The following is a 13,856-nucleotide window of genomic DNA, read 5'->3' as shown; positions in this document are numbered from 1 at the left end:
CTGCAGCACTTGAAGTCATTGAGGCTCATTTGGCAGGAGAGGATGAGGGACAGCCCAGCACAGCCCCTCTCGTCCCAGCTGCAAAGGATCAAGAGGAAAAGGCGGTTTCTTCAATGTCTGGAGAGCATGGAGGAGAGACCAGCACAGACATCGCCTGCCCAGCGCAGGGCCCAGCTCCACGGCGACGGCCTTCCCGGTTCAGGAGGGTGCTCCGGGCTCTGCGCAGGGCTTTCCGCTGCAGCTGCACCGCGGGACAGCAAGAGGAGTAGAGCCCGGCTGCCAGCGCCACGCGGGTCCCTGGACATGCGGCTGGTCCTGAGCCTGCGCAGCGCCCAGAGGGAGCGTCTGAGGGCGGCACACCAGGGATGGGAGCATGGACGGCGACCGCGGCGTTCACCTGCCCTGAGGACATGGTGCTGCCAGCCTCTGCTCGGCCTTGGATTGTTTTAAGAAATCAATAAAGCCAATTAAAAAAAAAATGACAGTTTTCCCCCTGTGCTCATCTGTTCCTGCTCCCCCTCGGGACAAAGAAGGCTGCAGGAAATCTCTGTCCTCGGGGTGTCCCGACATTGCTTTCGGGAAGCCATGGGCTGGTGCTGCCGCAAGCCGGCAGTCTGGCTGGATCCCCCTCAAGCTCCCTTCCCACCTGCCTGTCTCCAATTCGAGTCAAGGACTTGGAACATTTGAGATCTATCGCCGACTTGGCCTGGTTGACCTAATCCATGCATCGTACGGCATCCCCTTCGTCTCACAAGGAACCTCCCCATTGCGGGGGTGTTTCGGAGCACCTCCCTGAGCTGATACAGGCGAGACCCTCCAAACCCACACGCGGTGCCTCACCTCCACCGAGGGTCTTCCAAGTGAGGAAGAGCCGGCTGCTCGCTCCCTTGCTGGAAATCTGAGCCATGATCCATCTCTGCACAAGGCTCTGACGCACAAGGCTTCCAGCGTCACGAGAGCACGTTCAGGCCTGAGACACCGGGGAGAAGCGCCGCAAACAGTGCTGGTCTTGAGAAGAAATGCGCCCGCTCAGAGCTTCATCTCAGATGTGTGCTCCTCCGCCCTGGGTTTCTGGGCTCTAAAAATGGAGGGAGGCTCAGGTATAAACCCGGTTAGCCAAGAGCCGCAGCAGCTGCTGATCCCTGTGTGGCCCATTGCAAACCAGCCACGGCTGTCTGTGGCTGCTGCACAGCCTGGGCTGCAGCCTTCGCAGCATCCTCCTCTTCCCCAGCACCTCCGCGCACTGCACAGAACCAGAGCTGATTGCAATGACTGGGGCAGCAGTGGGCAGCAGCAGCATCTCTCTTCCCAGCCTCCAGCTGCTTAGTTGCTGTCACGCTCCATTCAGTGATGGACTCGTTACAGTTTGTTCACCTTGATCCTGAAGCGCAAAATTAAGGCAACCAAAATGCCAAGGGGTTATAATTCTATCACACAGTGTTACTTTATTATTTTGCCCGTAAAGCGGCCTGTGAAAGAGAATGTAGAGGAAAAAGGGAAAGAAAAATGAAAAGGGGGGAAAGAGGATTTGGTTACCACCGAACGAGTCCCAAAGGCGTCCCTCTGGTCTCCAGTCCCATAGAGTCCTGCCGGTCCTCTGTTGTGATTCAGGATCCTTTGGTGGGGAGATCTCAATGATGTCCAGTCAGGATCCATCTTTTATGCGTCTTCACCCCCTTTTCTCCCACGAGTTGAGGCCAGTCTCCGCCTTTGTTTCCCAACCGAGGCTTAACTGCGCAGGCTCGAAAAGTCCTTGCTTCGTTTGCCAGAACCCATCTGCGCCTGCGTGGCCTCACGTTCAGGGCTTTCTTTATGGTCCATTGGGTGACCTCAAAAGCCTTGGCGAGCCTCTGCGCATGCTCTTCTTCGTTGGCTTTACTAACAGGGAGCAGGTGGAAGGAGAGTTTGGCTGAAGCAGCAGGTGAAAATCCATCGTCTGGACAGCAACTGTTGTCCCCAGGTCAGAGAGACCCATAGAACACAATTCCTTTTAGGAGGTGGGGGCTAGCCTGGCTGAGGCAGCAGGTGAAGCCCACACAGCGGCTGTTGCTAACGGTAGCCCCCGGGTCAGAGAGACCTGTGCAACACAGTTCTTCCTCAGGCCTCTTTCCAAGTCATTGTCCGTTCAAGCTCTTGATGGCGATGTTCGGGCAAATACTGTCCTTCAGACCAACTCTTACACCCTGGCAAGCTCCTGGGCCACCTCAAATATGTAAATAAGTAAAATTTGTATTAAATGCTAACAACCTTCAAAAAACGTTCCACGTGTGGAGTATCTAAAAGAACCTGTTCAGGGAGCGTTGGGGTCTCCTGTGAGAAGACACCCTCGAAGCGGATCTTGTCCTCGGTGCAGGTGAGCTTGCAGGCTCCGGGCTCCTCAGAGATGATGGCGCGCGGCGAGGGCTCAAGGGACAACACTGTGGCAAAGTCAGCCTGCGCCTCCGCCACGTTCCACACCGCTGCGTGGGCCTTCCTCCGCTTGAACGAAGCCCTGGTGTTGTCCTTGTACTTGTTGAGAATCACAGAATCCCAGGATGTCAGGGAATGGAGGGCCCTGGAAAGCTCACCCAGTGCAATCCCCCCATGGAGCAGGAACACCCAGCTGAGGTTCCACAGGAAGGTGTCAAGGCGGGTTTGAATGTCTGCAGAGAAGGAGACTCCACAACCTCCCTGGGCAGCCTGGGCCAGGCTCTGCCACCCTCACCCCAAACAAGTTTCTTCTCATATTCAAGTGGAACCTCCTGTGTTCCAGTTTGTACCCATTGCCCCTCGTCCTGTCACTGGTTGTCACCCAGAAGAGCCTGGCTCCATCCTCCTGACACTCCCCCTTTCCATATTGATCCCCAGGAATGAGTCCCCCCTCATTCTCCTCCAGCTCCAGAGCCCCAGCTCCCTCAGCCTTTCCTCACACGGGAGATGCTCCACTCCCTTCAGCATCTTGGTGGCTGCGCTGGACTCTCTCCAGCAGTTCCCTGTCCTTCTGGAACTGAGGGGCCACAACTGGACACAATATTCCAGGTGTGGTCTCCCCAGGGCAGAGTAGAGGGGCAGGAGAACCTCTCTGACCTACTGACTACCCCCTTCTAATCCACCCCAGGTACCATTGGCCTTCTTGGCTTTTTTAAATTCTTGGATGGGCTGCTACCCAGGTCGTTTGCTCTGCTGTCTCAGCAGAGGCAGGGGATGGAGAGCAGTGCAGTAGAAGAAACAGAAGGGTTGTAGATGTGCTAGAAAACACAGAAATGCCTGGGAATGGCTGCAAAGGAGTTGGGGCTTCTCACTGCAAAAAGGTGCTGGGATCAGTGTTGGAACGATAAAGGACTCAGCACTCCGATTCAATGTGAATCACACAAAAGTCATTTATTACAGAAGCATGTCTCCTTATATACACAACTATTCTCTAATCACGAATCCACGCTCCAAGCATGGATTCGCTAAATGAGTATCATGGGCAGTCCACACGCTGGAGCCCCACCGATGATAGGTCCGACGACTCACGCCATGCTGAGGCCCTGTTAACGAAGAAACGCCCCTCTTTCTCACAGCAGATTCTGTTCTCAGCTTCTCGAACTGGCCTTGAGATTCCTTTGGGCCTGACTAATTCAACAACGTATCTCCTTCTAACGAAACCCCTTCACTATTCCCCCTTTTTGTTCTTGAACTAGTCAGGCCCCTTAAACAGCATGCTGAATCGTCTTTGAAATACACTGCAACATAGGATACATGATTAACAACATAATTACAATCACATATAATGTAGCTAAACCTTACTTAATAAGATTAAACAACTATCTGCTTATACTCAAACCTTCATATCATATATAAAACCTTAATTCTGCTTATGACAACCTTACCAACGCACTATTTTAGAATAGTCAGACAACTTAATACAATATATCCTCTTAAATTCCTAGAAGATCTATAACTGCGCGGTTTATAGAGTAACGTACTTAATACCATCAGCATACGCTAATTATTGACTTAATATCTTAAAACTTATATTAACCTATTCATATGCTAATTATTGAATTAATATCTTTAAACTTATATTAACCTATTTAAAAGATCTATAGCTTAATCTTAATATCTCTTTTAAAACCTTACCAGTTGCTAAATTAGGTTACCATGGTAGAAATATCTTATACTTTTACCTTATCTATGCATAGATTATCTAATTGTAATATCACCCTTTTGGAACTCTTACCATCTGTTCAAATTAGCATTCTCTATGGAAGGTACCTTATCTGTTTACTAATAAGCTTTTAGACCACTGGGTCTAAGAGCATCTATAACACTGAATAAGAATTCATGGTTTACATTTGAGACAATTCTCACAACTTATCTCCCTCCTGTCCTTCTGCATCTGTCGAATCTTTGTTGTCTTTATTCAGCCATGGCTTGATCCATTTCGCAGGAATCCATTTTGATCCTTGATCTGTAATGACACAAGCATAACCCTTTCCCCAAGTTATTAATTGGAAAGGACCCTCCCATTCACCAGTAACTCCACTGCGTATTTTGACCTGACATTGATTTTCTCTAAGGTCTGTCAAGTGTCCTCTTAAGCTTGTTCCATGACGAATCATAGGTGGAATGTCGAATCCTTGCGGAAGGCGTAAAAAGTTCAAGACATATAATGCTTTGCTTAGTCTGTCATGTGGAGTAGTACAGTCAGTTCCCCCTTTTTGTTTGTCAAGCTGATGCTTGAGAGTTCGATTCATCCTTTCTACCAAGGCCTGACCAGTAGGAGAATTTGGTATCCCTGTAATGTGCTTAACACCCCACAATTGAAAAAAGGTGGCAGTAGCTTTGGCGATATAACCAGGTGCGTTGCCTGTCTTGACCTGTGCAAGAACTCCCAAAGCTGCAAAAGCAGAACGTAAATGTCGTTGCACATGTGAACTAGTTTCACCAGTCTGAGCAGTGGCCCATGTGGCGAAAGAATATGTATCAATAGACATATGCACATACTTCAGCCTGCCAAATTCAGGGACATGTGTGACGTCCATTTGCCACAATTCCAAGGCTCCTAATCCTCTTGGATTGACTCCTGCGCCCAGCCCTACTGAGATGCGCTGACAATCTGCACAACTTTTAACAATACCTCGGGCTTCACTTTCGGACAATGAAAATTGCCGCTGTAAGACCTGAGCAGACTGATGGAGGAAACTATGAGAGCGTACTGCTTGCCCAAACCTATCTACTGGAGGTGGAACCCAGGCAGGAGATACAAGAAAATCAGCTCGGCGGTTTCCTTCAGCTAAATCGCCTTGAATTGTCAGATGACTACGGATATGTGTTATGAAGTATCAGTGTTGTCTCTCTTCGATCAACAACCATAGTTGCTTGAACAAAGACATCAGCTGTGCATCCTGAACCTCTTTGAGCAATGATCTTTCAATGCGAGCTACCGCACCTACCACATACAAAGAATCGCAAACAATATTCACTGGGCTATGAGCAAATCTGATAAACACTTCTATTACAGTCCTGAGTTCCAAATGCTGAGTTGGTCCTTTCAGGTCAGTTAGTATCACATCGTGCCATTTTCCATCTGTTTTCCATGTAATTGCTGCTTTCTGCATTTTACCCCCTGCGTCAGTGAACACTGTGGGTCCTTTAACAGGAAATTCTGAGAGAAGAGGGGGACCCTCCTCCATTGATCCCATATTCAAAACTGACATTAACTTGTGTGGAGGGGAAAACGTCTTAATTAAAGCTCGAGAATCTAATAACGCAATCTGAAAAGGTAAGGAGTTCTGCAAAGCCCACTGTAAATATTCTGAAACGAGGGGAACAATGATATATGCAGGCTCAGCCCCTGAAATTTCGACTATTCTCTGCCTACCTTTCATTATAAGCTGAGCAAAGACTTCAACCCTGGTTGTAATGGTTCGTTTGAGTCGAAAACGCAAAAACACCCACTCTAAGATCTTTAACGGCTCCTTACCAGTTGTCCATTGCATTATGAGAGCAAAAGGATAGTTAGTATTGTTTACAATTAGTAGTCCGATTACATAATCTGGGTTCCACCTATGGCTGAAAGCTTTTACAAGTTTGGACATAATCTTTTTCAGAGCAGCATCCGCCTCAGCAGTAAGCGTTCTAGGAGAGCTAATGTCACTATCCCCTTTTAGCAGTTTTACAATTGGAGCTAAATCCTCATTAGTGATCCCACAAATGGTTCGGACCCAATTCAGATCACCCACTAGTTTCTGCACATCATTTAAGGATTGAATGACAGGCCGACATACTGTTTTCTGAGGTTTCACTGTGGACTGAGAAATTTCCCAACCAAGATATTTCCATGCTGGTTGAATTTGTACCTTTTCTGGAGCAATTTGCAATCCTCTATGCTGCAATGTATCAGATACTTCATTTATCAACAAATCAGTCGAAAAAGTTTCCCCAGCTATCAATATGTCATCCATGTAGTGGCAAATCACTAACTCAGGATGAGATTTTCTGATTGATTGCAAGGCCCAAGCTACATAAATTTGACACATAGTTGGGGAATTTTTCATTCCCTGTGGCAAAACTACCCATTGATACCTTTTCGCAGGTTCAGCCTTATTTGCAGAATTTATGGAAAATGCAAAACGTTTACAGTCATCAGGATGTAAAGCAATGGTGAAAAAACAATCTTGCAAGTCAATTATTAAGATCTGCCAGTTTTCTGGAATCATGACAGGGGATGGTAATCCCGGCTGTAATGCTCCCATGTCTTCCATGGTATCATTAATTTTTCGAAGATCATGTAACAACCTCCATTTCTTTGATTTTTTCTGAATAGTAAACACAGGAGTATTCCAGGGACTTGTAGACGGCTCTAAATGCCCTTTTTCAAGCTGTTCCTGTACTAGCTCTTCAACATGGGCGAGTTTTCTTTACTGAGTGGCCATTGATTTACCCATACTGGATCATCATTTTTCCACTGTAATTTCAGTACTGGTCACCCATCATCAATGGCCGCTTCTAGAAATGCTGTTGTTTCGTCACCAGAGTTGCTCCTAGTTGTCCTAACACATCCCGTCCTAATAGAGAAACAGGGATAGACATCACATTCACGCAGTAAAGAACTAAATTACTCATGTTCTTCTATATTATCACAAAATGCACATTTTGAGTCAACGGAATCTCATGATTTAACAGACTGTGAACTTATCGTATCATATAACAAAGACCTATCAAAATTGCAACATGCTTAAACAGATACCCACAGAGAAAACAGGTTAATAAGGAAAGCATCTTGCAGACTTTAACAAGTTTTCTGACCCGTGTGTTATCAGTTAAGTCTCTCTCAGCTTGTTGAAGTTCAAATCGCCCCGCCTGTAAAACTGTCTGAAATGATTTAATGATTTCTTGTCCGAGTGCTTTCCTATGTTTTAAAACACCTCCCAATACCAATTTTTTTAGGAACACAACTGAAAACAATCATTCCTGACCTCATCTTGCAAGTAAAAACCTTGGTGGGGGGGGGAAGCACAGGGCTGCTCGCAGCCTGAGTGGGAAGAGCGGGCAGAAGGTTTTATGGCGCACTTAAAAACAACTAGTAAAACAATTAACTCACATTCATGACAAGCTGCTTGATTTTCAGAGAGACGGTACACAGGAACACATAATATGTACTGTAAAACTCGCAAATAACATGCTGATAGCAAACATTAGCATTCTCTACTGCTAATTTCAACACCAGTGCTTCCTTAACTTCTAAGTTTTCAACCTGCTTATTGATGGTCTCTTGAAGGTGGTCAATAAATTGCACGTAATTCTCATTGGGACCCTGATTAATAGTTGCAAACAATTTGGCTGCTTTGTTGGTTTCAGGCACCTCTCTCATAGCTTGATATGGCTGACTGTTGGATTCACTCGCTAATAGCTGATCTGATCTTTCACACAGTTCTTTTGCCCAGTTCTTATCCGGCGACTCCTTCTGTTCTCTTGTAGGAATTAGAAGGGCAGAAGGCGGTAAAGGCGGACACGAATCAGTAAAATAATTGATATTACAATTATTTACGACTTTAACATTCTCAGCTTTCACCAGTCCTTTTGACAAATTATCTGACTCCAGTTCTTTGGACTTCTTGGTCTCTCTAGGGTCGTGTGATGGTACAGGAGGCCATCCACTCGGTAATTTTCCTCCCTCCGCCCCAGACTGTTGTATCATCGGGGGCGCCGAAGGCACAAGAGGGCATGGAGCAGGAAGGATATCGAAAACACGAACTGGATAAGCTTCACAGTTATTTTTAGAGTTCTTTTCAGACTGTAACGCTGCAAAAATTCCAGTAACCGCAGCCCGCTCAGCCTTAAATTCTTTTAAGGTGGAAATCATAAGCTTCCATGTAGTCGCTAATGATTTAGCTTCTTTATCTCCGTCGCTAACCTTATCCCATAATTTCTGCCCTATATCGTCCCAAAGTTCAATTTTAAAAGCTTTCTCAGCTTCTGTCGGGTAGCCGTTAGTTCTACACCAAACCAACAGTCTACGTATGTTACTTTCTTCATATTTAAGTCCTCTCATAGAGAGAATATGCAGGAGGATTTTAACTATAGCTTCTTCCTCAGAGGATATATTCTGCCCCATAACTTCACTCTTCCCTCCTCCTGCTCCCAGCCGCTCACCTTTCCCGGCGCCGCCTTCAACAAAATTTATCCGCGGAACGTCCGTACGTCTCCGCCCGGCTCTCAGTCCAGCTGAGCCGCCTCCGGCTGGGTTGCTCCAGGCTTTTCCCCGACCGTAGTGAGACGCCGTTCGGAGTATCACGTCGGGGTCACCATTTGTTGGAACGATAAAGGACTCAGCACTCCGATTCAATGTGAATCACGCCAAAGCCATTTATTACAGAAGCATGTCTCCTTATATACACAACTATTCTCTAATCACGAATCCACGCTCCAAGCATGGATTCGCTAAATGAGTATCATGGGCAGTCCACACGCTGGAGCCCCACCGATGACAGGTCCGACGACTCACGCCATGCTGAGGCCCTGTTAATGAAGAAACGCCCCTCTTTCTCACAGCAGATTCTGTTCTCAGCTTCTCGAACTGGCCTTGAGATTCCTTTGGGCCTGACTAATTCAACAACATATCTCCTTCTAACGAAACCCCTTCACAGATCAGCAGCCCAGCTGAAATGCAGCTGCAGCAACGCACACAGAATGGGCAATGAACAGAGGAGCTGGAAGCCGTTGTACAGCAGAAAAGCTACAATGTAGTTGCCATCACAGAAACATGATCATGGCCAACAGCATGTGTACCTTTGCAAACTCTCTGGATTATTAATGGAAAATCATCTAAGAACCGTGCCATCCTAGCAGGATTTGGGGACACTTCCAGGCATGGAGCCCCAACTACTCCAGCCTGCGAGCACCCCTTCCAGCCCAAGGCTTGGAGAGAGGAGACAGGTCAGTGCCTCAGCAAGGGATCCTCCACTGCACGGAGCTGCCCTGTTTTCAGAGGCAACATGTCCAGCTTTTGTTTATCTTGGCAGAGTAGGACAAGAGTTTTACACAGCTGGCAGTAACAAACTGTAGGAAGTAACAATTATTCTATATAAAATATTTACAATGTTGACATGATGATGTAGTATAGAAGAAACACCAGCTTGGGGTGACAGCAGCAGCCTTGGGATGTGACAACGCAGGATGCGGCGCTGAGTGCAGGCACAAAGGGGTCAGAGATGGGGCTGAGGCTTGGCGCATAAACCATTCACGGGGGCTCAGCCCAACATAACATATGAAAACATGAAAAAATGAAAAACAGAGCCTGGCAGAGGGCAGCGGGCTTGAGCTCATGTCACCCTACGCGTCCCTTCCTGACGTGATGATGAGCGTTGTCCAGAGCGCAGCAAGGAGCTTCACCTTTAGACTGCGCCTCAACCGTGCGCTGTCACTGCTATGCGCTGCTTAGTACTGGGACTTCAGGGCACCTCTGTGTCACCAGGCCCTGTGTCACAGTCCATTCTGTCATGGACTCATGATGCTTCATTTAACTTGATGTCGAAGCACAAAATTAAGGCAACAAAAATGCCAAGGGGTTATAATTCTGTCACACAGTGTTACCTTATTATTTGCCCGTAAAGCGGCACACGAAACAGAGTGTAGAGGAAGAAGGGAAGGAAAAAAGAAAAGGGGGGAAGAGGATTGGGTTACTACCAAACGAGTCCCAAAGGCCTCCCTCTGGTCTCCAGTCCCGTAGAGCCCTGCCGGTCCTCTGTCATGATTCGGGATCCTTTGGTGGGGAGATCCCAACGATGTCCAGTCAGGAAACATCTTTTATGTGTCTTCACTTCCCCTCACTTTGGGATTTTCTTCATTTCTTGACTTCAGTAAAGCATTTGACACAGCCTCCCACAGTGTCCTTGCTGCTAAACTGAGGGAGTGTGGTCTGGACAATGGGGTAGGGACGTGGACTGTGAACTGGTTGAAGGGAAGAAGACAGGGAGTCGTGGTCAACGGGGCAGAGTCCAGTTGGAGGCCTGGATCCAGTGCAGTGCCTCAGGGGGCAGTGCTGGGGCCGGAATTATTCAATATATTCATCAACAACTTGGATGAGGGAATAGAGTGACTGTCAGCAAGTTTGCTGGTGACACCAAGCTGGGAGGAGTGGCTGACACTGGAAGCTGTGCTGCCATGAGAGACCTGGACAGGATGGAGAGTTGGGCAGGGAAAAATTTAATGAAATAGAACAAGGGCAAGTGTGGAGTCTTGAATCTGGGCAGGAACAACCTCAGGTTCTACAAAGATGCTGAAGGGAGTGGAGCATCTCCCGTGTGAGGAAAGGCTGAGGGAGCTGGGGCTCTGGAGCTGGAGAAGAGGAAACTGAGTGGGGACTCATTCATGGGGATCAATATGGAAAGGGGGAGTGTCAGGAGGATGGAGCCAGGCTCTTCTGGGTGACATCCAGTGACAGGACAAGGGGCAATGGGTGCAAACTGGAACACAGGAGGTTCCACTTAAATTTGAGAAGAAACTTGTTCGGAGTGAGGGTGTCAGAACCTGGCCCAGGCTGCCCAGGGAGGTTGTGGAGTCTCCTTCTCTGCAGACATTCAAACCCGCCTGGACACCTTCCTGTGGAACCTCAGCTGGGTGTTCCTGCTCCATGGGGGGATTGCACTGGATGAGCTTTACAGGGCCCTTCAACCCCTGACACTCTGGGATTCTGGGTTTCTCTGACATATGACATGAAAATAAAGCGTAATTTTCCAAGGATTTGTCTGCTCCCTAGGCTCAAAACAAACTGCATGGAGCGGGGAGTAAGTGTGCTAGGGGAACAAAAGGAGATAGAGAGCTTGCAAGGACCTGTAGCAGATTCTGAGAGCCTGCTGCCATCCTAGAAAGATTTGGCTGGTGCAGCAGCTGAGAGGTAACGGCCATGATGGCTCCCCAGAGTGATGCTTTGGGGCCGGTGGCACGTGCATCTCCCTAACCAGGCAGTAGAATGCACTTCGGGCCCGGTAGAAGGAAGGTGGCAGAGGCAATGCATTGGAGAGCTGGCACGCTAAAACTGGGAGTTGGATGAGGCCACCTCCTTTAGCAAGTGAGTCATGGAACAGCTCAGAAGTTCTGTAAAAGCGCACCTTGAGAGAGCACTGGTTGTCACAAAAGGGGGAAACGGTAGATTCTATTGCTGCAAACGGACTGTGTGGTTTTGTGAATGTGGCTTCAGCCTTTTTCTTCAAAGTAGGCTCATGCCTACTTCAGAAAACTCATGACGATCATGTTGAAAACAAAGAATGAGTGTGGTGAGGCTGTAGAGAGGCCCTTGGTGTGTCCTGCAAACAAGATCTGAAGGCGGATTGTTGCAGGTGTAGCGGAGCAGGCAGCAGCATCTCTGAGCCAAGCTCTGGGGCACGGGCTCCTGTGTGCTGGGGACAGCTTCCCTCGCCATGCTCTGCTCTCTCCTCCTTCAAGCAGGGGCTGCCCCACGCCGTGCACAGCCAGTCCCAGCCGGCCTGGAGGTGGGTGTCCCCATGGCGACCGCCCGGGCTCTGTGATGTGAGCACCTCGTCATAACCAGAAGCCATTGTGACACGGGGTCGTCATAGCCAGAGGCCATTGTGACATGGGGGTCCCCGCCCTGACCGTGGGGGTATTTAAGGAGCAGCTTCTGAGGAGGCAGCAGCTTCTGAGGAGGCAGCAGCTTCTGAGGAGGCAGCAGCTTCGGAGGAGGCAGCAGCTTCTGAGGAGGCAGCAGCTTCGGAGGAGGCAGCAGCTTCGGAGGAGGCAGCAGTTTCGGAGGAGGCAGCAGCTCCTCACGAGGCAGCAACTCCCCTGGGTGCCCGTTGCAGCTCTGCAGCAGGCGAGGCCCAAGATGCCGATTGACAAGGAGGCGAACGCCCACTCCCAGCCCTTCGGGCTGCCCCCCTTGCTCCATAAGCCACAGGGGAGGGATGGTACAGGGCAGGAGGGAGAGGCCGGTGGTTGGATGGGGCCGCAAGCAGCTGCTGCGGTGCCGGGGCTGCCGCCTCCATCCCACGTGTCCTGCTCCTCCTCCTGCCCGCAGGTCAGCCACGGCCCGGGCCAGCACACCATCCAGGGCACCTGGGTCACCCCCTCGGTCCAGGAGAGCTTCCAGGACCACCATGGAGGTCCCCAGGAGGGGTCTGGCTGGCCTCGCAGCACCGACACCGCGGCAGCAGCAGAGGCAGAGTGCCCGGCACCTGCCCCACAGGGCCCCACAGCCTACGACGCGGCTCTGTGGGACACAGCCCAGCGCATCGTCAGTGAGGCCATGCGCAGAGCTGTGGCTGAGATCTTGGGAACTGGCCAGGAAGCAGAGGAACAGCAGGACCTGGCCCAGCACATGGATGTGGAGGATGAGAGCAGCAAAGAGGGGTGCCAAGGCAGAGACAACTCCATCCAGAACATCTGGATCAACCCCTCGGTCCAGGAGCTCCTCCAGGACGCCCCTGCAGGTCCCCAGGAGGGCTCTGGCTTGCCCAGCTGCACAGACACGGAGGGGGCAGCAGAAGCAGGGAGCCCGGCACCTGCCCAGCACAGCCCCACAGAGGACGATGTGGCTCTGTCGGACATCGTGGAGTACATCGTCAGTGGGGCCGTGCGCAGGGCTGAGGCTGAGATCCAGGGACCTGGCCAGCAAGCGGAGGAACAGCAGGACCTGGCCCAATGCATGGATGTTCCAGCGGCAGCACCTGCACCTGCAGCACTTGAAGTCATTGAGGCTCATTTGGCAGGAGAGGATGAGGGACAGCCCAGCACAGCCCCTCTCGTCCCAGCTGCAAAGGATCAAGAGGAAAAGGCGGTTTCTTCAATGTCTGGAGAGCATGGAGGAGAGACCAGCACAGACATCGCCTGCCCAGCGCAGGGCCCAGCTCCACGGCGACGGCCTTCCCGGTTCAGGAGGGTGCTCCGGGCTCTGCGCAGGGCTTTCCGCTGCAGCTGCACCGCGGGACAGCAAGAGGAGTAGAGCCCGGCTGCCAGCGCCACGCGGGTCCCTGGACATGCGGCTGGTCCTGAGCCTGCGCAGCGCCCAGAGGGAGCGTCTGAGGGCGGCACACCAGGGATGGGAGCATGGACGGCGACCGCGGCGTTCACCTGCCCTGAGGACATGGTGCTGCCAGCCTCTGCTCGGCCTTGGATTGTTTTAAGAAATCAATAAAGCCAATTAAAAAAAAAATGACAGTTTTCCCCCTGTGCTCATCTGTTCCTGCTCCCCCTCGGGACAAAGAAGGCTGCAGGAAATCTCTGTCCTCGGGGTGTCCCGACATTGCTTTCGGGAAGCCATGGGCTGGTGCTGCCGCAAGCCAGCAGTCTGGCTGGATCCCCCTCAAGCTCCCTTCCCACCTGCCTGTCTCCAATTCGAGTCAAGGACTTGGAACATTTGAGATCTATCG

This window comes from Patagioenas fasciata, chromosome 11, assembly GCF_037038585.1.
Source record: "Patagioenas fasciata isolate bPatFas1 chromosome 11, bPatFas1.hap1, whole genome shotgun sequence".
NCBI lineage: Eukaryota > Metazoa > Chordata > Aves > Columbiformes > Columbidae > Patagioenas > Patagioenas fasciata.
Note: the sequence above shows the minus strand (reverse complement) of the source record.